At 42.1% G+C, this 22,411-nt stretch overlaps 1 protein-coding gene across 4 annotated transcripts in view; it reads right to left on the minus strand.

The window, feature by feature from the left end:
* The window catches only part of cdh24b (cadherin 24, type 2b), a 220,563-nt gene that overhangs the window by 188,771 nt on the left and 9,381 nt on the right, over positions 1 to 22,411 (minus strand). For all 4 annotated transcript variants that reach the window (XM_008432992.3, XM_017310022.2, XM_081598308.1 and 1 more), the window contains one exon: positions 4,251 to 4,322. The gene's annotated coding sequence lies outside the window, so the exon portion shown is untranslated. The remainder of the gene's footprint in view (positions 1 to 4,250; positions 4,323 to 22,411) is intronic.

Consider the following 22,411-nt stretch of genomic DNA (forward strand, 5'->3'; position numbering starts at 1 on the left):
GCGAGGGAGACAGGGAGATAAACTGTCAAAAGGAGCCGGGGAATCCGGTGCGACAGAGAGCGAGCACGGATGCATTTAGATGTAGCCCTGCATGCGAGGAAGGAGGAGAGGAGGTGTTGGGTGGCTGGGGGGTGGGGGGGGGGGAACCGAGCGCGGCCGAAATATCCGGGTGAGAGCCTGGGAGAGGGAGAGCGGGATGGTGGCTGGTGATTCGTCGATGCTATCTGCACACGGGTGGATGTGTGTGACACAATCTCAAATTGGAAATCGCTGTTTCAATCTCGCCTCACTCCGCGGCTACCCGCTCCGCCGATAACAAGAGCGGCCTAATTCTATTAAAAATATCCCATGAGTGCAGCGGCGGTGGCTGAGGAGGAAACGTCGAGGGGAAAGGACGACGGAGGGAGCCGTACGATAGGAAGGTCAGGAAACGGAGGCCGAATGTAAGAGGGAGAAGCGAAAGAGCAGCTAACAAGGAAAAGAAAGAAACAAACAAAAAAAAAAGTTAGCCCTGAAGTGACTGTGCAGGAAGAAAGTTTGGCTTGACTTCTGCTGTATCTCTGTACCCCATCTGCCCATCTTTTCTCCCAACCTCTCCATCTCAGCAAATCAGCCCTCTTCATCTATCTAACCACCCATCTGCCTATTTATCGCCGTACCCATCTGCCAGCTCTTATCGCCCTCCACAGGTTACTGTTCTCATTTAGGACAGCCTCCTCTCCACCACCCCCTACTGCTTCTCCACTGTCTTTTATCAAGCCTTCCACTCCATCTCCCACCACTCTTCTCAATCATTTTTGACTCTTCACATCCATTTAGCCGGCTCGCTTTCCTGCACAAAGCAAGCCAACCTCGAAGCTCGACAGCCCCTCTCTGTTTCATCTCGCTCTTCGAACGCCTCGGCCAAGTGGAAGACTCTGAACGTCACTTTGTTTTCCACGTTTGACTACAGATGGAACCGTGAAGGTGACGGTGAACACCGGCAAAACAATCTGATTCCCTTTAATTAATACGTGCCTTCAATGGAAGAGACTCAGAAACAGTTTTTCTCACATCAAATCAGACCAAATGTTTCCCCGTTTCAAGTCAACAACATGGTAAAACAATAAGGGAGCTACAGTAATGATTGCCAAGTCTTTAAAGAATGAGGAGAAGCCCTAATAACGTCTCGCTTAATGACTACTGGAGATGGGAAGCAGTTGAATCAACAGATTTCAAAAAAATAAAATAATATCATCTTATAAAATAGATTTTTTTTTTTTTTAAGGCTTGATATTGATCCATGATGGCAGGAGTTTAAAAGGTTCAAGAAATGGGTCAAGACATGATATATCAAGGTTTTAAAAAGCTTTATCACACCATCGCAGCAGTTTAAAAACCCTTTATATGGCTTCTCTCTCTGAAGCCACATAAAGTGTCAGCGTGCTCATGATTTAACACTGCTGGTCAGTTGCCTGAAAGAAGGCTGCTGCACTTTCGAGCAATAAAGACAAATTCAACTGTTGCTGTAAATACCCAATATAAAATATTTACAAAAGCACAGACAATCATGTGAGGAAGCATAAACTGAAGAAGAGCCACCTGTCACTCGCATTAGGACGCCATTACTTCAAAAACCACAGTTATCAAGCAAAAAGTAGCATAACTGTGGATGGTAAGTAAGCTAGCTACTTAAAGGTAGCCTACTTAAAAAAGAGTAACTAGCCTTTGTAAAGTAGCTAGCCTACTTAGGGAGCTAACCTACTTACAAAGGTGGTAGCTAGCCTACATACAGAGAGTAGCTAGCTTTTAAAAGGTAGCTAGCCTGCTTACAAAGGCTAGTTACATTTATAAGCTAATATTGTTCTCTAAAGAGCAAAAAGGCAAACGTTATAACAAATTCAGAACTTAAAATTCCTAGAAAATGTATTCCACACTTTAGTTGAAGTTTATACATAAATAAAAGATTATCAGAATAATACAACCTTTTTGTTTGTGTTCTTTTGGATAAAAGGCTTCATGTAAATTATTCTCATTCAAACTTTTTTTTTTTTGAAAATTCTGATACAGTAAAACCATATCGTTTTTACGTAAGGTTAGACGAAACATGCCAGCCTATGTCTTATAGGGAAGGTCATGACCCTTTGCTCCCCTCACCATTTCATGCCCCCACTTCTTTCTTAGAACATTATGGTCTTGGTCAATAAGCCAAATATGATTGACAAGTTTTATTGGACTGAACTAGAATCATTAAGATCCAGCAAATATTCAATCCAAGCAGCTATATTTGTGATTACAGATTTGCATACACTGATAGTGCAGCGTTTTGCTGTAATTCCATTTATTGTGCGGCACTGACATTTACTGATTGAGAAAAATGTAATCTCAAAATAATTTCAGAGGCTACAAGTGCATGTTGTGAGACAGATAACAGTTTTCAGAAAGAAAAAAAAAAGGTTTTTAGGGAATGAATCACTGACGGAGGTAAATCAAATATCAGACTTCAGGCATCTCATTCATTCGCGATATCACAGTTTTCTTGCAAAATCCCACTCGCTCTGCCTCTAACTTGGTTCTTGACAGATTGTTTGGTTCACTTTATGGGTATGTTGTCAGGAGTTGATAGAAAACCGTCATGGTTATCAGAGACAGAACTGGGGGAGGCTGAGATAAAGGCGAGTGTTTGTCAAACTCCCCAAAAAAAAAAAAAAAAGATGCTGGGAATCCTCACTGGTAGACGACGCCACAACGTGCAGCATCCTATTTTCTTTGCGTTGCAAATCTGAACATTTATCCAGCTGTGTGGCAGATAATCCCGTTCACTCCACTTGCTAAAACTAAAACGGGGGAATCTAGCCGTATCTGGTTCTTGCTGGGCCTCGATGTCGAGCAATGAAATCGAGGCTCAGCTGTTCGCAGCAGCTTGGCCAGCTGAGACCGACGATGCGAGCGAAGACAAAAGGAGAAAATTCAACAATCGGTCCGGGAACTTCTCCAAGGCGAAATCCTTTCGTCTTGCTCAAAGCGTCATGCGAAGCAGCATAACAAAGCTGAGGGAGATGGAGCTGGAAGACCGTGGGTGGCTTTTGTGCATGAAGTTGATCTACAGTAAAAAAAAAAATGTTTTAAAGTAAACTGCTATGACTTCAGCAGGCAGGCAATGGAGTGCCAGACTAATGAACTAATCAGACAGTCATTAGTTACTATCAGCTGAAGTCCGGGCCAGACATTTTTTTTTCCTTCTCCTTCCTTTGCTCCTTCACAGCCAGAGAGAAGGGGAGCACGTAGGGAGCAGAATGCTCACTCAGCTGTGAAAGAGACTGCGTGTGTGTGTGTGTGTGTGTGTGCGCGCGCGCTGACCCTGCTGCTTGTGCCGCTTCGCGCTGAAACACACAAACCGGTGTGCGCATCGGCGGTGCGTGCTTACAGCCATTAAACGCTGCAGCTTCTACTGATGATCGCCTGTCATAGCAATAAACTCGGCCTGAAACTGTGAACGCAAAAAACGAGGAGAGAGGGAAGAGGGGGCAGAGGGAGAAGAAGGGTAGAGACGAGTGGTGGGGGGCGTCCTGTGGTGGGTGGGAGGGACAGACGGTGGGGTGGGTTGGTGAGTGGGGGAACGAATTAGACAGTTGGGAGACAGTCAAAGCTGAGAGATAATACGCTTGGATTAGCAAAGAGAGAGCCGAAGAGTCCGAGATGAAGTGGTGGAGATACGGAGAAGGGCAGTTGTGTAATCTTGGGCTTTAAGATGAGTCGGCTACCGCTGAGGTCAGTGGAGGAGCTCTAAATTACAGCGGATGAATAGATGTGGGGGGGATTGTGGAGAAGTAGGTAGCCTTACGACGAGGCTAACGATGACAGAGATAAAGATGTGTGCGAACAAGGGATTAAGACAATTACTGTTTATGTATCTGTATGGCGGCTCAGATCTAATCCCTCACTCAAATAGACCTTGGATTAGGTCAAGCAGAGAAAACAACAAGGGAGACCCATCGGGAGACATGAAATAAAAAAAAAACTGATTAAAAATGAGCAGATGATCGGTCTCGGCTCTGAATCTAAAAATAAGTTTCAGCGTCGCAGATGAAACATCATTAATGATCTGTGTTCAGGTAGAAAGAAAAGGAATTTATAAAATACCAACAATACCCGAATGGTCAGGTTTGTGGGGGGACATTCGGACCTCAGACAGAAGGATAAACATGTTCTCTGAGACAGGGTCTTAATTGATTAGCTGGTGGCTACCAAGTAATCTTACATATTCTTACCTCATAGTCCATAGATTTTTCCCAGGTGGCTTTGCTTCATCCTATTTTTCTGTTCAATCAGTCTGGAACAAGCTATAAAAACAGAAGATAAGAGGAGTTGGTTAGATAAAACCCCAGAATCCAGTGTAAAGACTGAACCAAAAAGTGAAGAAATGCTAAACTTGTGATGCAAGCAAGTGTATTAAACTATGATTATTTGATGTGGTTGTGAAAAAATGTAACTTTTATTAAAAATATATGGGGTTTTTTAGACATTTGTTAGAACTGCCGCTGTCATGACAGTATAAAATGAGGCACGTAATCTGTGAGAAAACCAGCTCCCTGCAGTCTTACTGCCATATGCACAAAAAATGCACCACTCGGTCAGAAACAACCTATCAGTGCCAGGAGGAGGAGCTTAGTGCTGCCAGTCACCCTCATGCATTCTCATCTAACTCCGTCCTCCTTTCTCTCTGCTGTGCTACACATAGTTCCCTAAAACGGCGTCTGCCATAAATGCTCAGGCTAGTTAGCATAGCCACCGATAACAGCAGTGGATCAACAGTTTTCCTGCGCCTGTAAGTCGTTTCTCTGCCATTAGCATACTGAGCAGCATATACACAAGCATGATTGATAATGCTAGCACTTTATTTTTACGAACATGGATGATAACATGTTCTGTCATTGTGGTCTTTCTTACCGAAATAACACAAGTACAGTCATGTTGATATTCCTATAAAACGCAGAAAAACCTTTAGATAACTTTGTTTTGACTTTCGGTGCAAATGGAAAATATCTATCATGCTCTTTTAAAATGCAATTTGTGTTTACCAGACTCCTTACTGATTGCTTTTGTTGATGGGAACATAACGGACAATGTAATTTTATTTCATGTGTGTATCAAACTTCAGGCTGTTGCAGGTTCCATTTTATTGGATCAATGATCTATTAATATTAAATCACAGGTAAACAGAACGTACGACTGCTTTGGCTTCTTCTTGCTTGTGAATTCATTTCTCCCGCTTTCAGAGCTCCTACATGCTGAGAGAACTTAACTGTTGACCAAGTCTGAAAACTGTCCTTTCATGGCTCACTTCCCAAGTTGATACGCATTTGCATACATATTTGTAACGATTTCTCCACTGTTTATGCTTGGTCCGGTGAGCCAATGACACAGCTGGAAGCCAGGTGCTACAAGGTTCTCAGTAATTTTATTTTTCAGTTGCTGTTTCTGATCGATCCTTAAGTTGAATAACTGATTTAAGGGCAGTTGGGTTTTAACTTATATATCCCAATAAATACATAATAAAAATTCAATTGGATGTGTTGGGCTGTAATTACAAACACAGTTCTCAGAACTCAAATAATATAATTAACCAGCATTCTACAAACCCCTACAGCTCAGAGAGAACAAATTAAAAAATAGACAGAGAGCAGACACTTAACTAGGCTTTATACTCTGACCAATAATGGCTGCTTTATCCGGGGCTCTCAAAATCAATCAATATACTAATAACAAAGTACAGTTCAAAATAGAGTCGGTTGTAGCTGCATATGAGTGCACTTGGTAGTGTGAGCCAGGAGGGCCATCTTTCACAGCAGACTGATTTTAAAGTACTAAATGTGTTTTTCTCTTTCAGCTAATCTTTATGATACAATAAAAAAATAGCCCTGATGCTTTTACTGTATCTGTTAATAAACAACAGGCCCCAAAGCAAAAAAAAACAAACAAAACACTTCAAAACTAAATGATAAATAAAACTTGGTAGATCAACAAAATTATATTCACAGCCTATAGCATGAGTTGCACTCGGTAAGCTTGAAAACATGAAATAATCTTTTGAAAACTGACTCCCAAACCAAACCAGTTACAATGGGAGAAATGATCAGATATTCTAGTGTGGGACAAAATTAAGTGCCATCTCACAAAAGCAACATAATATAGTTTCCCTATTCTCATCTACACATAAAGTCAACGGAAAACATATGAAGAACAGCAAGTTTCATTTTCTGGTGTGCAACCTTTCTACTGCAGCCCTGGGCAAGTGCCCATAGAGCCCATTTCAAACATTGGGACTGCTTGTGCAAGTGAGTCTAGATAAAATGGCAGACAGTAGACCAACAGCAGGTATCAGCAGAGGCTGTGATAATGGTCTTTTAAAAAATAAATAAATAAATAAATAAATGCCTCTTGATTGGGATTCAACATCAAAACAGAACCTACCTAGAAAATCCACTGTGTTACTTAAAAAAATCTCCATTTTGTTCTCCAGCACTAATCACTTCATGATGCTTAATGCATGAATTAGGTAGTTTAAATAATCATGAAATAACTCAAGATAATTCCACTACACGTTTCCCAGAAATGTCTTCTTTTTTTTTTTTTTTTTGTGAGAACCAACCAAAAATAACCATGTTTATTTCCTTTCTGCTGTGACGGAGCCGCATGGTGAAACGTCACCATCTGTTAGCCCTCAAGCGGTCTTGAAAACTGAGCAAAGACAAACATAGATCCTATAAAAGCCTTGTGAAATGACTGACACATCAGTGTTTTATCAGACTTTCTAGGTGCGCTCGAGTCATCTGCGCCATTAGCCCAACAGTGAGGTAAAAGTGAAACTGCGTGGACTCAACAGGTCGAGTTCACTTAACACACGATGTGTTTATCTGCTTCGATAAAGAGCTCAAAAAGAGCCGACAGAAGGAGAAGGAGCAACACAAAACAAGACTGCAGCTGGACGTCTTGAGTTCATTGATATAAAGATGGAGGTCTGTGTTAGTGAAACTATGAGTCCCACATGTTTTGATTAAATCCAGGATTCTGCAGATGCAAAATGATTTCAATAATCTTCAATGAAGCAGTTGGGGGGGGAAAAAACTGCAATTAAAATACGAATGCATATAGACACTTTTGATCATTACAGGGAGTTTATTGCTGCAGAATGTAAATGAATCCTCATAACTCATCAAAAAATAATCTAACCTTGAAAATAATCTAACTAAACTGCAGCATTTACATTAGTCTTGATGTGATTTATTTTTAATATTCAGTTTTAAACCATTGTTAGAAACTTCATTACGGCTTCCTTCCTAAATGTGCTTTGCACAAAGAGGAAGATGTCTAGCATTTAGATAAAAAAACTATATAATTGAGTCTATTATTTCACCTTCTAAAACTTGCTTTCTGCCTATTTAATTTGTCACTTTGTAGGGTCATCTGATAACACTACAAAGGGAACTCTCTCAAACCTTATTTTATTCCCATGCCTCATCATTGCAGTTATTCTAGAACTTTAGACCAAAGTGTGAAAATACATGTTTCTCTTTCGATATGATCAAAAATTCTGTATTACTTCTGTGTCACCACTGTTTAAAGATTGTGAAACAGAGAGCTCCTGCAATTGATTAATACCCAACGCTAACGTGAGTGAGCTTGCCAAGTGTTAGCCTCTCTTCTTGCCACAAAATCAAAGGGGTGAGCTGGAAGACCTGAGCCAATGTGATAGTCGCTGTGATGAATTACCCACTGCCTGCCACAAAATGTGACAATAAGGGCTCAAGTGACTGCTAAAGTAAGACTGGGTTTCTTATCGCCACTTTAACCCCCGTCTGTACGCTTACTGCGGGGATGTGCCGCACAACACATAGTAAAACAATTTAAGGCGCAAGGAACATAAGTATAACAGTAGTTCGCCTGAACGTGTAGCAATTAGACAAATTTAATAGTATTTGCCAAGTTTGAGTTTTATTATGTATTTGGTCGAAACCTACAAGGTGAATCTCCATCCCAGTCTAAAATCTTTTAGAGCTACTAAATGTTTTTTTGTTTTTTTTTACTGGATTACTAAAACTCTTCCCTTGTCATATGTTAAGTGTTTTCCACCACTGAAAATGTTGAAAGTGCCATAAAGTATATACATTCATATCAATATTTTGGTGGTACCTGAGCAGACTTTAAGCAGAATATCTTAAAATATTTCTTTAACCAATTCTTCTTCTCCTTCACTTTAAATGGACAACAATGTCTAACAAAGTTCACAGTTGTCCCAAACTCGTTCCATTTTCAAATAAAAGATTGCACAGTGCTGTACGAGATGTTTAAACCTCAGGATGTCATTTTCTTTAACTTAATCTGCCTAAATTTCTTCAACTTCTAGCCTTCTTTGGTTTGTACGATGCGATTTGTTTTGAATCTTCTCAAATCAACAAACACCTGGATGAATAATACTATTAAATTAAACTTTGGTGAGCTGCACTTACTAATTAAATTAAACCTGAAGGCACTTAGGTGTGCTGGACTTTATTAGGGAATTATGCACTGCAAAAACTCAAAACTGTATCAAGTATTTTTGGTGTAGTTTCTAGCACAAATATCTTTGTAAGATATAGAAGACTGTCTCAAATATTTTTCTAATACTGATAAAAAAAAAAGTGGTATTTCCAATGACAGATTATTTCACTTATGACATGAGAAAATGTCTTGTTATAAGTGAAATAATCTGCCAGTGAAATTAGTATGTTGAGTGTACCAAGACATTCACACAAGAAATTACACCAATAATACTTGGTAAGATTTTGTGTTTTTGTAGTGTACTATAGGTGAATGCAAGCTTAGATTTTTATTTTTCAAAACATTTATAAACTGTGTATCCTTATCTGGCAGACCAACTTTGTGTTCGTCTGTCCAATAAAGTTCTTACAAAATATCTTAAAATGAGTGGTTCTAATGTGAGAAAACAAAAAAAAAGTTGAGTGTTGTGAATACTTCTGCAAGGCAATCTGACTTCTGAGTTGGACTGAATTACGTTTTAAATAATTGGATGTAAATTATGTTCCTTTTTCTAATGAACACTTGACCTCGAAGAGTTGAGATGCAAGCATTCGTAATGGAGTTGATCTTGCGGGGGCAACTCCACACCTGTTCCCTTTGTCTCTATGTTGCAGAGAAAGAAAACCAATCAATAAGTCCAATCAATGGCTTCAAAGGTGTAGCCTAAGCTCTCCTCTATTCTCTGTTGGCCGTCATTCACCGCAGGCTGGCCAGACACATCTTGTTCCAGCAGGAGACAGCTATTCACTTAGTGACGTTCAACTGTCTGCCGAAAGCAAAGCCCTCCGTTACGAGGGATTTTGACAAGAGGCTGTGTTGTGTTGTGCGCATGGATCTGAGCGCTCAATGGATTTGGAGGGGCAGGTGGAGGGGGGAAGAAAAGACGGTGGAGGCGAAGACGGGGAAGGCGTGGTGACGGAGGTGACTCTGTAGAGGAGCCACGCTGCAAGAACAGACGATTGCAAAGGCAGCACTCAGGAAATCATCAAACAGCAGTTGGTTAAGGGTCTCTCTTGTTCCGCAGCGAGCAAAGGGACCCAGATGATGTGACACCAGGCTGAGCCGATGAATGCGACTTTTGGCTCCGGTTATAGATAGTCCCATTTTGTTCAACACGGGCCGCCTTTCTTCCACTGGCAGCAAGCTGAATGGGGGGCTTGGCATTTGAAAAGAAGCCGAGAGATTTGCTGGCGGATTAATCCTTTCATTAGGGGAAAGTGAGACGCTAATTGCGGCAACAGCTGCATCTCTCATGTTTACACGGCTGACAGTTTAAGCGCCCGTCCCTTTGAACGGAAAAAGGCAATTATCAATAAAAGCGGGGCAATCTCGCTATGATGAACTGAGCTCAAATTAGGCCTCCCTTTTTTCAATCCAGTGACGACCGTTATAGGAACGCAAACATCCCCATTGGCTAGCAGCACGTGGTTTTGAGGGGCATTGTCGACCCGACAAAGACCAAACACTTGAGCTTCTGTGAGAAAGAGCTGCAAGGGAGACGGATCAAAGATGTTTAGCTGGCAAAGAGAGGATGCAGGGATGAAGCCGGGTGAAAAGGGGCTTGTACAGACTGCAAGGGAATAAGAATTGGTTGTGTTGACACATAACAGAGCAGAGTTTGCCAGAAAACCAGAAGTTGAATTACATGGATAACTGAGAAACTTAGTCGAAGCAGTTGTCTATATCCTGGAGCATGACTGTAGGACACAGACAAATATCAAGAGAAGCCAGCCAACGGGGTTCCAAAGAACAGGAAATTCAAACAGAAGAGAAAGTTGTTGAGGAAGTGGGTCAGGTACAGAGGTTGAGAAGCAAAAACAGGACGAATGAGGAAAGGGGTAAAAGGGATTAAAAGAGTAGGAAGAGATAGATGGAGGATGAGTAAAGTAGGGGGAACTGCATGAGTATGAGGAACAAAAACAGTAGCCTAGCAAGGCAGGCAGGGTAACATTCACTGTTTGAGCCGATCAATTTCCCGTCCCCTCAATAATTGATGTGACGAGCAGGGTGGGCTGTTATCTGTCAGGCTTGAGCAACCGAAATACAATTCCCACTGGGAGCCCACCTCACGTACACACACACACGCACACACACACACACACACACACACACACACCCCACACACACACGCATGTGTATACATACCCACTCCTGTGCACAAGCACAAAACACTCCAGACTTCAGCACACTACACACACCAGCAGCACAACCTAGCAGCTAACCTTGAGACGCGCGTTGGCTAAAGAAACAGAGAAATGAAATTCAACAGAAAATGGAAATTGTTTGGGCTCAATGTCGCTCTTACTGTCAACTTCATGGTCATACTGCATTTTTGCCACTGACGCTTTCATTCATCAACTGAGGGGCTTTTTGGCCATTTTGCATGCAAAGGCGTCAGGCAGGTCTTTTCTCACGTCCTTGTGTTGCGTCCTTTTAATCTCACACCCTCCATCTTCCGCCGGACTCACAAATCATGTCACACATGCACATTTCAGAGTACACTCTGCACTGCAGACTGCACTTTTGACCCGTTGCCTGTAGAGACACGCACGTATGTATGCAGAGATAGTCAGAAGAATCCACTGATGTGCATGAGTCTCATATTAATTTGGGAACTTTGCATATGTTCTTAAACCCTTATTATTTACCAAGAGTGAACGGATGATAGTGCTGAATTAAATTGACTGGTTTACTGGCTCAGACATGATTCTTAGGCAGATTTTGGGATTTTCAATGGAGTCGAGGTCAGGGCCTTTCCAGAAGTCTAATGTTCGCAGTACAAAGTGTTCGGGAATCACTGTCTTGTTGAAGAACCCGATTAAGTCAAAGTTTAAACACGCTGACCCAAACGGCTAATGGGAGGCGTGAGAAAACTCATTAGGATGCCCAGGAACAAACCTAGGAACCACTAAGGCTTAAGCCTAGCAAAATCTGGAAGCAGCTGGAACAACAATGTCACCGTCAGTAGATGGAAGTTAAGTTACGAGTCCCCATTGAGATGCAGATTTCAATGGGGTTTACCTGGTTAAATAAAGGAAATAAAAAAATAAAAATAAAAAAAGTAGTTTTTTTTTTTCACAGATTAAAGTTTAATGTTAAATTGTGCAGAGGAGGTGCCAATCAACATAGCAGCACCTGCTCCAAAATTGGCACCTTCAAGCTTAAATAAAACTGGCCCACATGAATAAGTCAAATGACTTGCAGGAAACTTGCATCGTCACCCAAAAGAAAAGTTGAGCCATTTCATCACACAAGCCAAAGAACATTGTCCTGACTGAAAAGCCTGGTGGTAGCAACATCAAGCTAAGGAGCTCTTTCATCAACACTGCAGAAAAAGGAAGAAAAACTAAAAATGGACCGTCTTGACTTTTTTCAACTTCACCTCAAATGAACAGTTAAGTAGTCGAAATGGCACATTAGTGCACTCTTAGTAGGACAAGAATCCCACCTGCACATCAAAACTGGTTGAGGAAGGAATGGAAGAGGCCAACATCAAATCTCTGGGATCTCAACCTTACTGAACATTTATCAGTTTTGCAGTTCAGGGTAGGAGAAGTTGGGTCTTCAGGGGTTCAGGGACACCACGTTATGGCAAAGCTCAGTAGCTGATTCCACTAGCGTGGATTGACGCATGAAAAGAGTCCGTCTCCATTGTGATGTAGGCCAGTGTTTTTCAACCCTGGTCCTCAAGGCACACTGCCCTGCATGTTTTAGGTATTTCCTTGCTTCAACACACATGATTTCAATTGATGGTTGATTAACAAGCTTTTTCTGAACTGCAATCTGCATCTGAATGGGGTGTGTTAAAGCAGGGAAACATCTAAAACATGCAGGGCAGTGTGCCTTGAGGACCAGGGTTGGGAAACACTAATGTAGGCACCTCTTTGACGTTACACCATTGACATTATGCCATTTTTGATTTGAAGATTGATCACAAATCCAATAAGAATTACGTAAGAGGCTTGAAGATGGCTACCAAAAACATGTGCCTTCTGCACAACTTACTAAAAGACTTATCTACAGATAAATTAATAATTTTGCTCCTGTTTGTTTTTCAGAAATCATTGAACCTGTAATCTCTTATCAGTCCATCAAAAATGAACGATATAGCAAAAAACTAAAGACACTCCTGGCACAGATGGGTGTGTGTAAACTTCTGAGCTGCTCTGTCTATATAAAGACACAGAGTGGCTTCAGGCAAGGTAGCAGTTATCAGGAGCATTAGGCAGACATGTGGAAGGAACCTCCGCCTGACGGAGCACAACAGAAACAAGCTCCTGCTCAGCCCAAATCTATCAGGACCTCCTCATGTCACTTTACCCAGATGTGTCACACCACAACACCCACACACTCCCCACGCCTCGGCTCCGACGCCAGCTGTACCTCCTGCGATAACACAAAAAGAGCGAGGAGCCTCACTCGCAGACATCTGATTGACTCCATATGTACGGATCAGAGAAATATCCGATCATCACTCGCCTTTCCTCCTGGTGTCTGCTGACATTTACCGTATTCCGTGTCACGGTGTGTTTGGTGCAGGTGCGTAGAGAGGGACTGTGACAAAAGTGGAGCAGAATACATTAGTGTATCGTTGTTGCTGAGAAAACACCGGAAAGGAAAAACCTCAGAGAAGAGGCCCGACACCCTCACAAGCACTAAAGACGAGGCGAGCTGAAATAGTTTGTCACAATCAAATGTTGTGGGGGAAGAGAAGGGGTATCCGTTGTATCAGGCCAAGGAACTCTAATTAGGAATTTGGAGGCATTTCAGCCGGCCAACCAAGAAAAAAAAAAAAAAAAACGTTTCAGACTGAAAGGCTTTAAAACATAAATAGCCTTAAAATTTATGAGTCACATAGTGGGAGTCAGCTGAACATCGGCAAGCGCAGTCATCGTCACGGCATGTGTCCAGAGAAGAGAAAAACTTGGGTATAAAAAAAAACATAACAAATCCAAAACACTCAATCCACAGAAAAGAAGATCTGCAAGGACATGATAGCATGTAATTGTCATGTTTGGGTAAATCTGTTTTATTTACTCCTGGATAAGAACGAAGGGGCCCCCACACAGAAAAAGGAACAGTCTCCCTGCAGTGTTGTAGTTGAATTTATGTCTGGTGACAGCTTTTAAATTATGTGCCATTCATGGCGGTAAACAGAGAGGAGCCAGGGGAATGCTGAGTGATGTGAGAGAAAAGCTGTAATTGCTTCTAAAAGAAGGAGCAAGATGAGACAAAAAAATATTCTATTTCTTCCATTGACAGAGGCAAGTCGAGGAATAATTTCGGGCACAAATCTTTTTTGGTTTCGACTGTTTTCAGTTTTGGTAGCTTGTAAAAGAGATGAAGACCTGGACTGGAAATGACCAACTAAAGACAGAGGTAAGAGTTTAGCCCCAACATCAGAAGAGATTTAAAAGAGAATGAGTGATTGCTTTAAATCATACAAATCCAAATTAATTTTACTCATTACGCTGCATTCAGCCTCCCTCTATTCTGTTACACATAAATAAGTATCACTACAACCTTCAGTTTACTACATGTAATCCACAAAGTGTGTAATTTAATCTCAGAATAAATGCAGCAGACCAGTCTGGGATAACACTGTGAAGTGGCTTAAAGAAAGTTTAGGTTACTATGCAACCTAAGATATACTTTTTTTGATGGTTCGGCTTTAAAGGAGAATCAAACTGCAGACGGTGACTGCATTCGGGTCTACTCACCTAGTAGATAAATCTTTTAGGTGGGAAGATTTATCAACAAAAACCCAAAACAAAACTGGCAAACGTGACTAGCATGAACCAAAAAACGACTGACAGCGACGATTAACGACAACAAGACTCCAGCAACTAAACAGCAGAGAGACAGGGACTCAAATAGCACAACAGGCGGATGACAAGCATGACAGAGACGAGGGAGACACAGGTGAAAAACGTGAGCATGATTAACCGAAACAAGAGCAAAGCTAGAACCCGACAGACTTCACAATAATACACAAATATGGGAAACGGGAAACTTGGGGTGTAAACTGAACTAAAACCAATAAAGCCTGACAGGAAAATAATCAAAGCTTGGAACCAAACCAAGACAAGAACTGGATAAATGAAGAGCACAATAACCAAGACCAGAAAGTAAGCTATGGAGTACGGCTGGACGAAGAACAGCAACGTAAAGACAAGACATGGAAAGCAGAAACAGTGGCCGATCGATCGGCCACTGATCATAATCGGCCGATTTCCGTGAAAAAGTGTATGATCGGTGATCGCCAATCCGGTCTCTTGTTTCCGATCACACAAACCGATCACCTGCATCTCATTTCGCAGCCTGCCTGTGCAGCTGGTCTCCTCTTTCCTTCACACTGCGCAAACGCGCAGCAACAAATCCTAAGCGATGTGGAACTATAACGCACTGAGTGAATAGGGAAGTTTGCATGTTGCGGCGGAAAATTGAAGCACGTGGGGTGAAGCACGTCAAAATGCATCAACACCACGAATCTAATATGGCATAAAAACAATGGCATACTTGACGGAGTTTGGCTACATCGAGGCTCACTGCAGTAAAAAAGACATATGGAGGATCAGATAGCAGGTAAAGCAGCGCACAGCTACAAACACTCACCCGGATTAGCATGACAGTCAGAAAGCTAAACAAATAACCCGCAAAATTATTTAAGTCTTCAAGTTGCGATGTAAGACGCTGGTTCTGCTCTCGCTGTTGAACCGCTGCTACGCGCTACAGGTAGTAATATTTCACAGACGGAGCGTCGCTTCTGCTCCACCTGGTAGTGACTCTCACACCAAACCTCTGCTTAAAGCTGCAGTATCTAACTTAAAAAAATAAATTTTTATTAAACTTTCATATTAAAACTTTTGCTGTCCTAACAGCAAAAGTTAATCTCTGAAAAAATAATCGATCTCCTCCCTGTTCTACATAATTACTCCACTCAGTCAGAAACAGCCAATCAGGACTAGCAGTAATCAGCTATCCGCCATGCTATCAGGAAGTTTTTATTCAGTAACTCTGGATTGTTTATTGTAATGGATCCTGTATTTGCCTTTGAATGTTAAGTTTTATACTTGAATTTTGTGGCAATGTTGAGAGGTTTTATTTTGACTCTTTGCATTATTTAGCCTCTTCAGCGCCTTCATATATCATCAGTCTGTTAAAGATAGTATTACCGATATCAGTACAATTTCCACAATGCCTGTTTTGTTTTTTTTCATGGAAAAGGTATTAAAAACAAGTTTTTGTCTAAATTAAGGTGAATTCATGGTTCCTTTTTCCACATAATGTAACCGGTAGTGCTTATGATTAAAAAAATAATAATTATGTGATTGGTATCGGTGATCGGCCCTCATTGGTGATCGGAATCGGCAGGAAAAAACCTGATCGGCACATCTCTAGAAACAAGTATTCAAATGTAAATTAGGCAAGAATAAAAAATAATCCCAGATTATCAGCAAATAACCTTTAGATATAATACACGAAGGACAACAGGAGAACTGTGAAAACTAACCTAACAGACAGGACTAAAAAAAGTAACAACTACAAACACAAAACACTAGAAGATGAGAAAATAAAACCCATAACAAAACCATAAAACACCCAGATGTTGTGACAGAGATAAGGAGCAGCAGCCTCACATACAGAAAATAGATCATGAACTCAACATAAAGAAAAACACAAACTGATAAACATGTAACTCCCTTTCACTGAGCCTCTGTTTGAATGGTTGAATATCCTGAGGTTTGAACATGTCATTGACACCTTTTGAGTCCATCATTTCAAAATACAGAGTTTGGCACATTTCCAAACTGACCAAAGATCCGGCTGTCCACTTAAAAAGTCATTTTCAAAAGAAAGTAATGAGAAGACCTGTTTGTAGTTTATCACAAGTTTATCACAAGGCGTGGCCAAATGGCAGAAACTTTACATCATGCTCAGCATACCATCTCCAGCATCATGAAATACGTTTGTCGGTGTTGGGGGAAGATGGATACAGCCGAGTACAGCGTTAAGAAAACCAGCTAGAGGCTGCAAAAGACTTGAGACTGGTATGGAGGTTAGCATGCTTGGATCGAGGCATGTTGATGTGTTTGAACGGACCAGTTAAAGTCAAAAATTAGATCCAGTTAAGAATCTTTGCCAAGACTCGACCGTTTTTGTTCAAAGAGAGTCTTAAGCTGTTTTGTGCAGAGATGGTAGAAGCCTGAGCGGTAATCACAGTGAAAGGCGGTTCTACAAACTATTCACCCATTGGGGTGGGGCGTTGGGGTAGGGGCTTAATAATACAAGTGCATGCCACACTTCTCAGATTTTTTGTGTGGAATACATTATTCCCCCATCACTTTACTAATTATGGGCTTTTTTCATGTATAACATACAATCCCAATAACATATAAGAACAAAAGTTAAAGGAGTATGAATATATTTCTAAGGGGTTTTATTTTGATTCAGTGTTAAAGTTTTAACACCATAAAATATCTAACCTATCCTTCCAAAGCCAAATGTTCAAGAGACTTTACCAACACATATTTAACATGTTTTTACGTCTGTTTCTCTCAGCTGGCGTGAGATTGACAGCTTGTTTGGAATATTTCCCTCAGTAATCATGCCAGGATCGACTGCAAACTGGGAATATTTTGAGATGTTAAATGATTGGAGCTCGTTATTGACTGGCAATACGTCCACGTGTCGCCAGTCATCACCTCTCGATAATGACAGCCGGAAGCAGAAACCAGCCGTCCAGGATATTCAGACGCAACAAAGGCAAGTGTAACACTCGTTTCCGTAATCCTGGACAAAAAGACACTTACAGATTTGAAATACCAAATTCTTCCCACAAATCAGAGAGTGGCTTTATTAAACTACGTCGGCGTGCTCCACTTCCATTTTTTGCGATCAACATTTCTCGGGCTCTTAAAAATAGTCTTGCACCATGTGTAAAAATAGTTTAAATCAGAGAACAGATACAATAAGCCTGGTGGAGGAGGTGGGGGGTAAAGTAGTATGATAATAAAAGTATCAAGGCATTTCTAGGGCAGGACAGACGAGGAAAAGAGCTTCCCGGGAACCGAGCTCGGTTCCCAAGTGAGCAGCTCACACGTGGAAAAGACGGGAAAAATATTTTTTTAAAAAGCCTTGTCGACTGAGAAGAGACGAATGACAGGACTCTTCAAAACAAAAACAAACGCCCTTTTAGCCTACGACGCGTGACACGCAGCAGAGCGGATTCTCCATCCGTCGAGTTCGGAGCGTGGCTGCGGCTCCCGAGCGCCGTGGACTCCCTGCCATGTAGGCCAGGGCCAAAACAAATGTGATGTCGAAGCAATAATAAACGAGCTTTGTGTCTGAGTGCGACCGCGATAATTAGTCTCAAGACGTTGTGTTGGTAGAGAGGGGGCTCGTAAAATATAGAGGCCTTCTGGCGTGCGCTCAAGAACAAATCTGTATTCTAGGAGCGTGGGCTGCTACACTAATGTTCTACATGGTCCAAATCTGGCAGAGGCGCAGGCAGAAAACTTTGTTTGGAGGAAAGATGTTGACGGCTCCAGGCGGGGAAGATTACCGAGTCAGCGTACGCCACATAGAGAGGCACACGCAGTCACGCCTAACACTCCACTCTGAGATAGGACAGAAGAAGAAGAAGGAAAAAAAAAAACGTCCCTTTTGTTGACTCGATTGCCAATTTCGTCCGAGAAAACCACACGCGCCGCGACTCGAGGTTTTCCGACAAAATTGGGGTCGAAGCTGAACGGCGGAACAACCTCGGGGTCAGGTGAAGATGATAATGACGTTTATAAAGTGCAAATCCACAACATGAGATTCACCCCCCAACCCCCTCACTTCTGTATCTCCACCTGTCGAACGAACTTCTATCACGACTGAACTCGAAAAGGGCCGCTCTGCAATTTTCACGCGGGGGGAGCCGTGTTGCATTGTTGTGCGGCGGAGCGGAGGAGAGATTGGGGGTGGAGGGCAGGCGGAGAGACGTATACATAAACTGCTGTGCCATTTACAGCCAGATGCATACAAGAGACGCACTCCTGCGGGCTAATGCGATGAATTATAAGATTATCGTCCCGCTCCCACGACGCCAGCAGGTGGATGCAGTGACATTTTGACAGCATTAATCGCCTCCATCTGAGGCTCTTCTGTTTGCTCGGGGAAGCGGAGAAATCTCCAGCGGCTGAAGGCCCCCGCTGCAAAACACTGATGCAAAAATAAAAAGAAATAAAAATAAAAATAAAAAGGTGTCGCTGCCCATTGGGTGGGCCAAAAGCAGCCTGGTGGGCTGCTCGCTCAAATTGTCACACAGTGTGGATTCACAGCTTCAACTTTTCTCCCATGACAACCCCTTTTTAGAGGAAAGGCAAACACGTATTAGTCATCTCCAGAGGGGGGAGTGGTAAATAAAAGAGAAAATGAGACATTTTGTATTTCTTTTGTACCTTTTTGCTTCACTTCTTATCTCTGCCGTGGTTGTATTTTATTCCCAGACCATTAATTATGCAGGAAAAGAAATGCTCTTTGAGAATAACAAAAAAAAAAAAAAAACAATGCATCGCAATCAGAGCATAGACATCAAGGAAAAATATCTCATGTTTAATCAAAGTGGGGTTTTTTTCAGCCAAACACTGAAGAATCTAAAATAATCATGGGGGGGGGGGGGGAATTGATTACACATTAGAAGCTGAACCTATTGATGTTAATCTTGTTTTGATGACATTAAATAACCTCACAAATTCAAGTTGGTGTTTATATAAAAGAGATTTGCAGAATTGTGTGTTTTCCATGCATACAGATCTATTTTATAGCTCTTTCAAGTAGCTATGTTACTTTCAGTAGTTTTAAAAATGCTGTATAACATTAAATATGACTTAAAAGTAGTTTGACTAAATCATTTAGCGCCTTGTAATTGGGCTTCTGTCCCTTTAAGAAAAACTGCTGTTTCTGAAACTCCGCCTTCAGGAAGTCATCACGTAGCTCCTCTATTAACCCTTTAAGAATGTTTTTAGCAGCGTTTCACCAAAGTGACTCCTATAATGAGCGTCTCCAAAAAAATTTTGGACAGCTGAATGGTTGCCATGGAAAATGAAAGGATTTCTCCAACATACGTGAAACAATCAAAGCAACACTTCAGGTATGATGCAAAGCTGAAAAAGGTAAATATTACATAATAGGGTCCCTTTAAAAAGGTACAACAGCACAAAATTCTCAGATTTTATAAATATATGCTCACAGAAGCAAAAAAAATAGTCTGCAAAACTCAGCTGTCCAAGGTACCAGCTGTCATCCAGGAAAAGACGAAAACAAGTACCTGTGGAAGACGTTTTGAGATTTCCTACCAATGATTCCTGTATGAATGTCTGGCCTGACTCCAGCTGCATAAAAAGGGAAAGAATCTCCACCAGAAGTACCTCCGACCAAGAACACAGTCGAATGTTGTGCAGAACAAGTATGTACACCCAAAAGTGACTCCAGTTTGAACTCTTATTCACTCCAGTTTTCAATTTCAATCAACGTGACAGCTCATTCTCTCTCTCTTTTCTTTGGAAGTCAAATTTCCCAGTCCAACAACAAACGGCAGCCATTATTCTGTAGCTTAGCATTAGAAACGGAGGAAAAGGGTCCAAGACCACTGAATGCAAACGTTAAAAAAAAAACAACAAAAAAAACACATCGTCTCTGGATTAAATTGTTAGCAGTAGTTAGGAGAAAAACAAACAGCAAATCGCAGGCTTTGCAGCCATGTGAATCAGAGTACAACCACGGCGCACAGAGCACAGAGCCCAAAACCGACGCTGCTGACCCCTAACTGCTGCTGCTGCAAACCCAATTACTATTCAATTCAGAGCTCAGCACTGCTCCCCCCCCAGGACAGGGTATCGATGATTCATTTTGTGTTTTATCAAAGAAACAGGAGTGTCATTAAAAAGAGATCAGTCAGCCACCAGGCATGAGGAGTCTGCCTCTAATTGGCCATTCATCAAAAGGCCTTTTCAAGTAGATCGCAGTCCTGAAATATCACGCATGACAACTGAACTACACTGCATTAATTACGCCGCTGACGAACCTCCTGCTCTGTGGCTCGCCCCCTGTGATTGTAGGCTAGCCTGGAAAATGCAGCCAGTCAGCAGAATGCAAACTCTTAATCCCACCTCCCACGTGACAAAGTAGCTACATTAAACAATTTAAATAAAACAAACGTGTTATTTATCAGTGTAATTTGACATCATGAGCCTGAACAAACTGTACTTTGCTTCTGTATTTTTAGCTTGAAAAAAAAAAAATCCTCCCTGAGGTGCTGCCATTTTATCTGCTCAATATCATCAGTCAGGCTTTTGAAAAGATGCTTTCAACCATTTCACTTCACAGCAGGTCCAGCATGTTTTCACACTGACAGAGCACTCGGTTTGAAACTACATCATAGCAACTGTCTCTCTGTTGTCTTTGTTCAACTTAGCAGCCATCAGGACACACACAAACACACAGAAGAGGCGTTTTTTTTTCTCTTTTTTTTTCTGAGCTGCGTCTCTTTCCTCCCACCACGTGCGGGGAATTCTCCCCTTTCATCCATTTCCTGATGCACTCTAACTAGACAGTTTTCGGTCACGTCCCAGAATTATGCGCGATAGCTCTCTGGCTTCTAACGTGGGCTCGCAGAGGACGCGAACAGCTGCGCATCCGCCGACAATTCATCCATCTCCGAGCCCGCTCATTTTCTGGCTCGAGCATCGAGTTGATATCCTTTTTTTTCCCGAGCTGCTAGATCAGCCGAGGTCTGGTTCGTCGCTAAGCAGTCGCCCGGAGGCCAAGAAACACAGAAGCGTCCGCTGTTGGTGTGGCTGCAGAGCCACTTCGGGGGTTAAAGTGTGCGTGAAAAGAGAGGCGCTAGCCCAGCTGTGCACGAGCACCAGCGCGCTCGCGCGGCTTTTGAGGTCGCGTCTCCTGCAGGCGCCAAGACTGCTGAGGGAAGGATTCTTCTGAGAGAGACCCAGATTGTGTTTGATGTGCGGGTAATGATTCAGGTGAGGCAACACCTTCTCCACATCCAAGTCTACGTGGAAGCCTCAAACTGTGGTGTAGAGCTCAACAACAACAAAAAAACAATAAATAAAAAAAAAGAGAAGCAGAAATCGAGTGCATTAGAGGGCATGAAAAATGCAGCACTGAAAGTCTTGTATGTGCAGATTGTTCCTGAACTAGGCTGTCTGTGTATCCGCTGCCCCAACATCAAAAAGAAGCAGCCATTTTGACTTGTTTCAAAAGCAGAGCCCACTGGGAGTCAAGCCCATGCCCTTGCACTCCGAGACACCTCAGCATAGCGGCAACACACAGAGCCTCTCTGCCATCAGTTTATCGTTTTCTGACAGTAAGTAAGAATGTAATATGTCTGTAAGTCCCCAACACACAGAGGAACAGACATATGTCTGCACAGAGCATGCTGAACCCGGTGTCCTGAAGGACCAGCTATTAAACACAGGAATAAGCCAATTATCTTCATGGAGAAGGGAAATTTGCAATAGGATTTAGTAAATTCCTGCAGGACTCCTGTGTCGGGGGTGGCAGCTTATGCTGTAGGTGTTCTTCCATCAAGGATCCCCCACCACAACTACAGAGGCACATCTGTGGCTGAACTGAAACTCACTGCACATCATCAGCCACCTGAGCAAATACCCAAGCACTCACTCTCGCCTCAAACAGGAAAAAGGGACTCAATAAAACACAAAAGTAGAGAAAGAAATGAGGTGGGAAAGGCTGAGATGACCCTTCAGCGTCTCCGGACAGGTAGGTTGCTACATGCCATCCAATTAAATACGACATTCGTTTTGACGTAATTATTTCATGATTT

This window comes from Poecilia reticulata, chromosome 17, assembly GCF_904066995.2.
Source record: "Poecilia reticulata chromosome 17, P_reticulata-male-v2, whole genome shotgun sequence".
NCBI classification, from domain to species: Eukaryota; Metazoa; Chordata; class Actinopteri; order Cyprinodontiformes; family Poeciliidae; genus Poecilia; species Poecilia reticulata.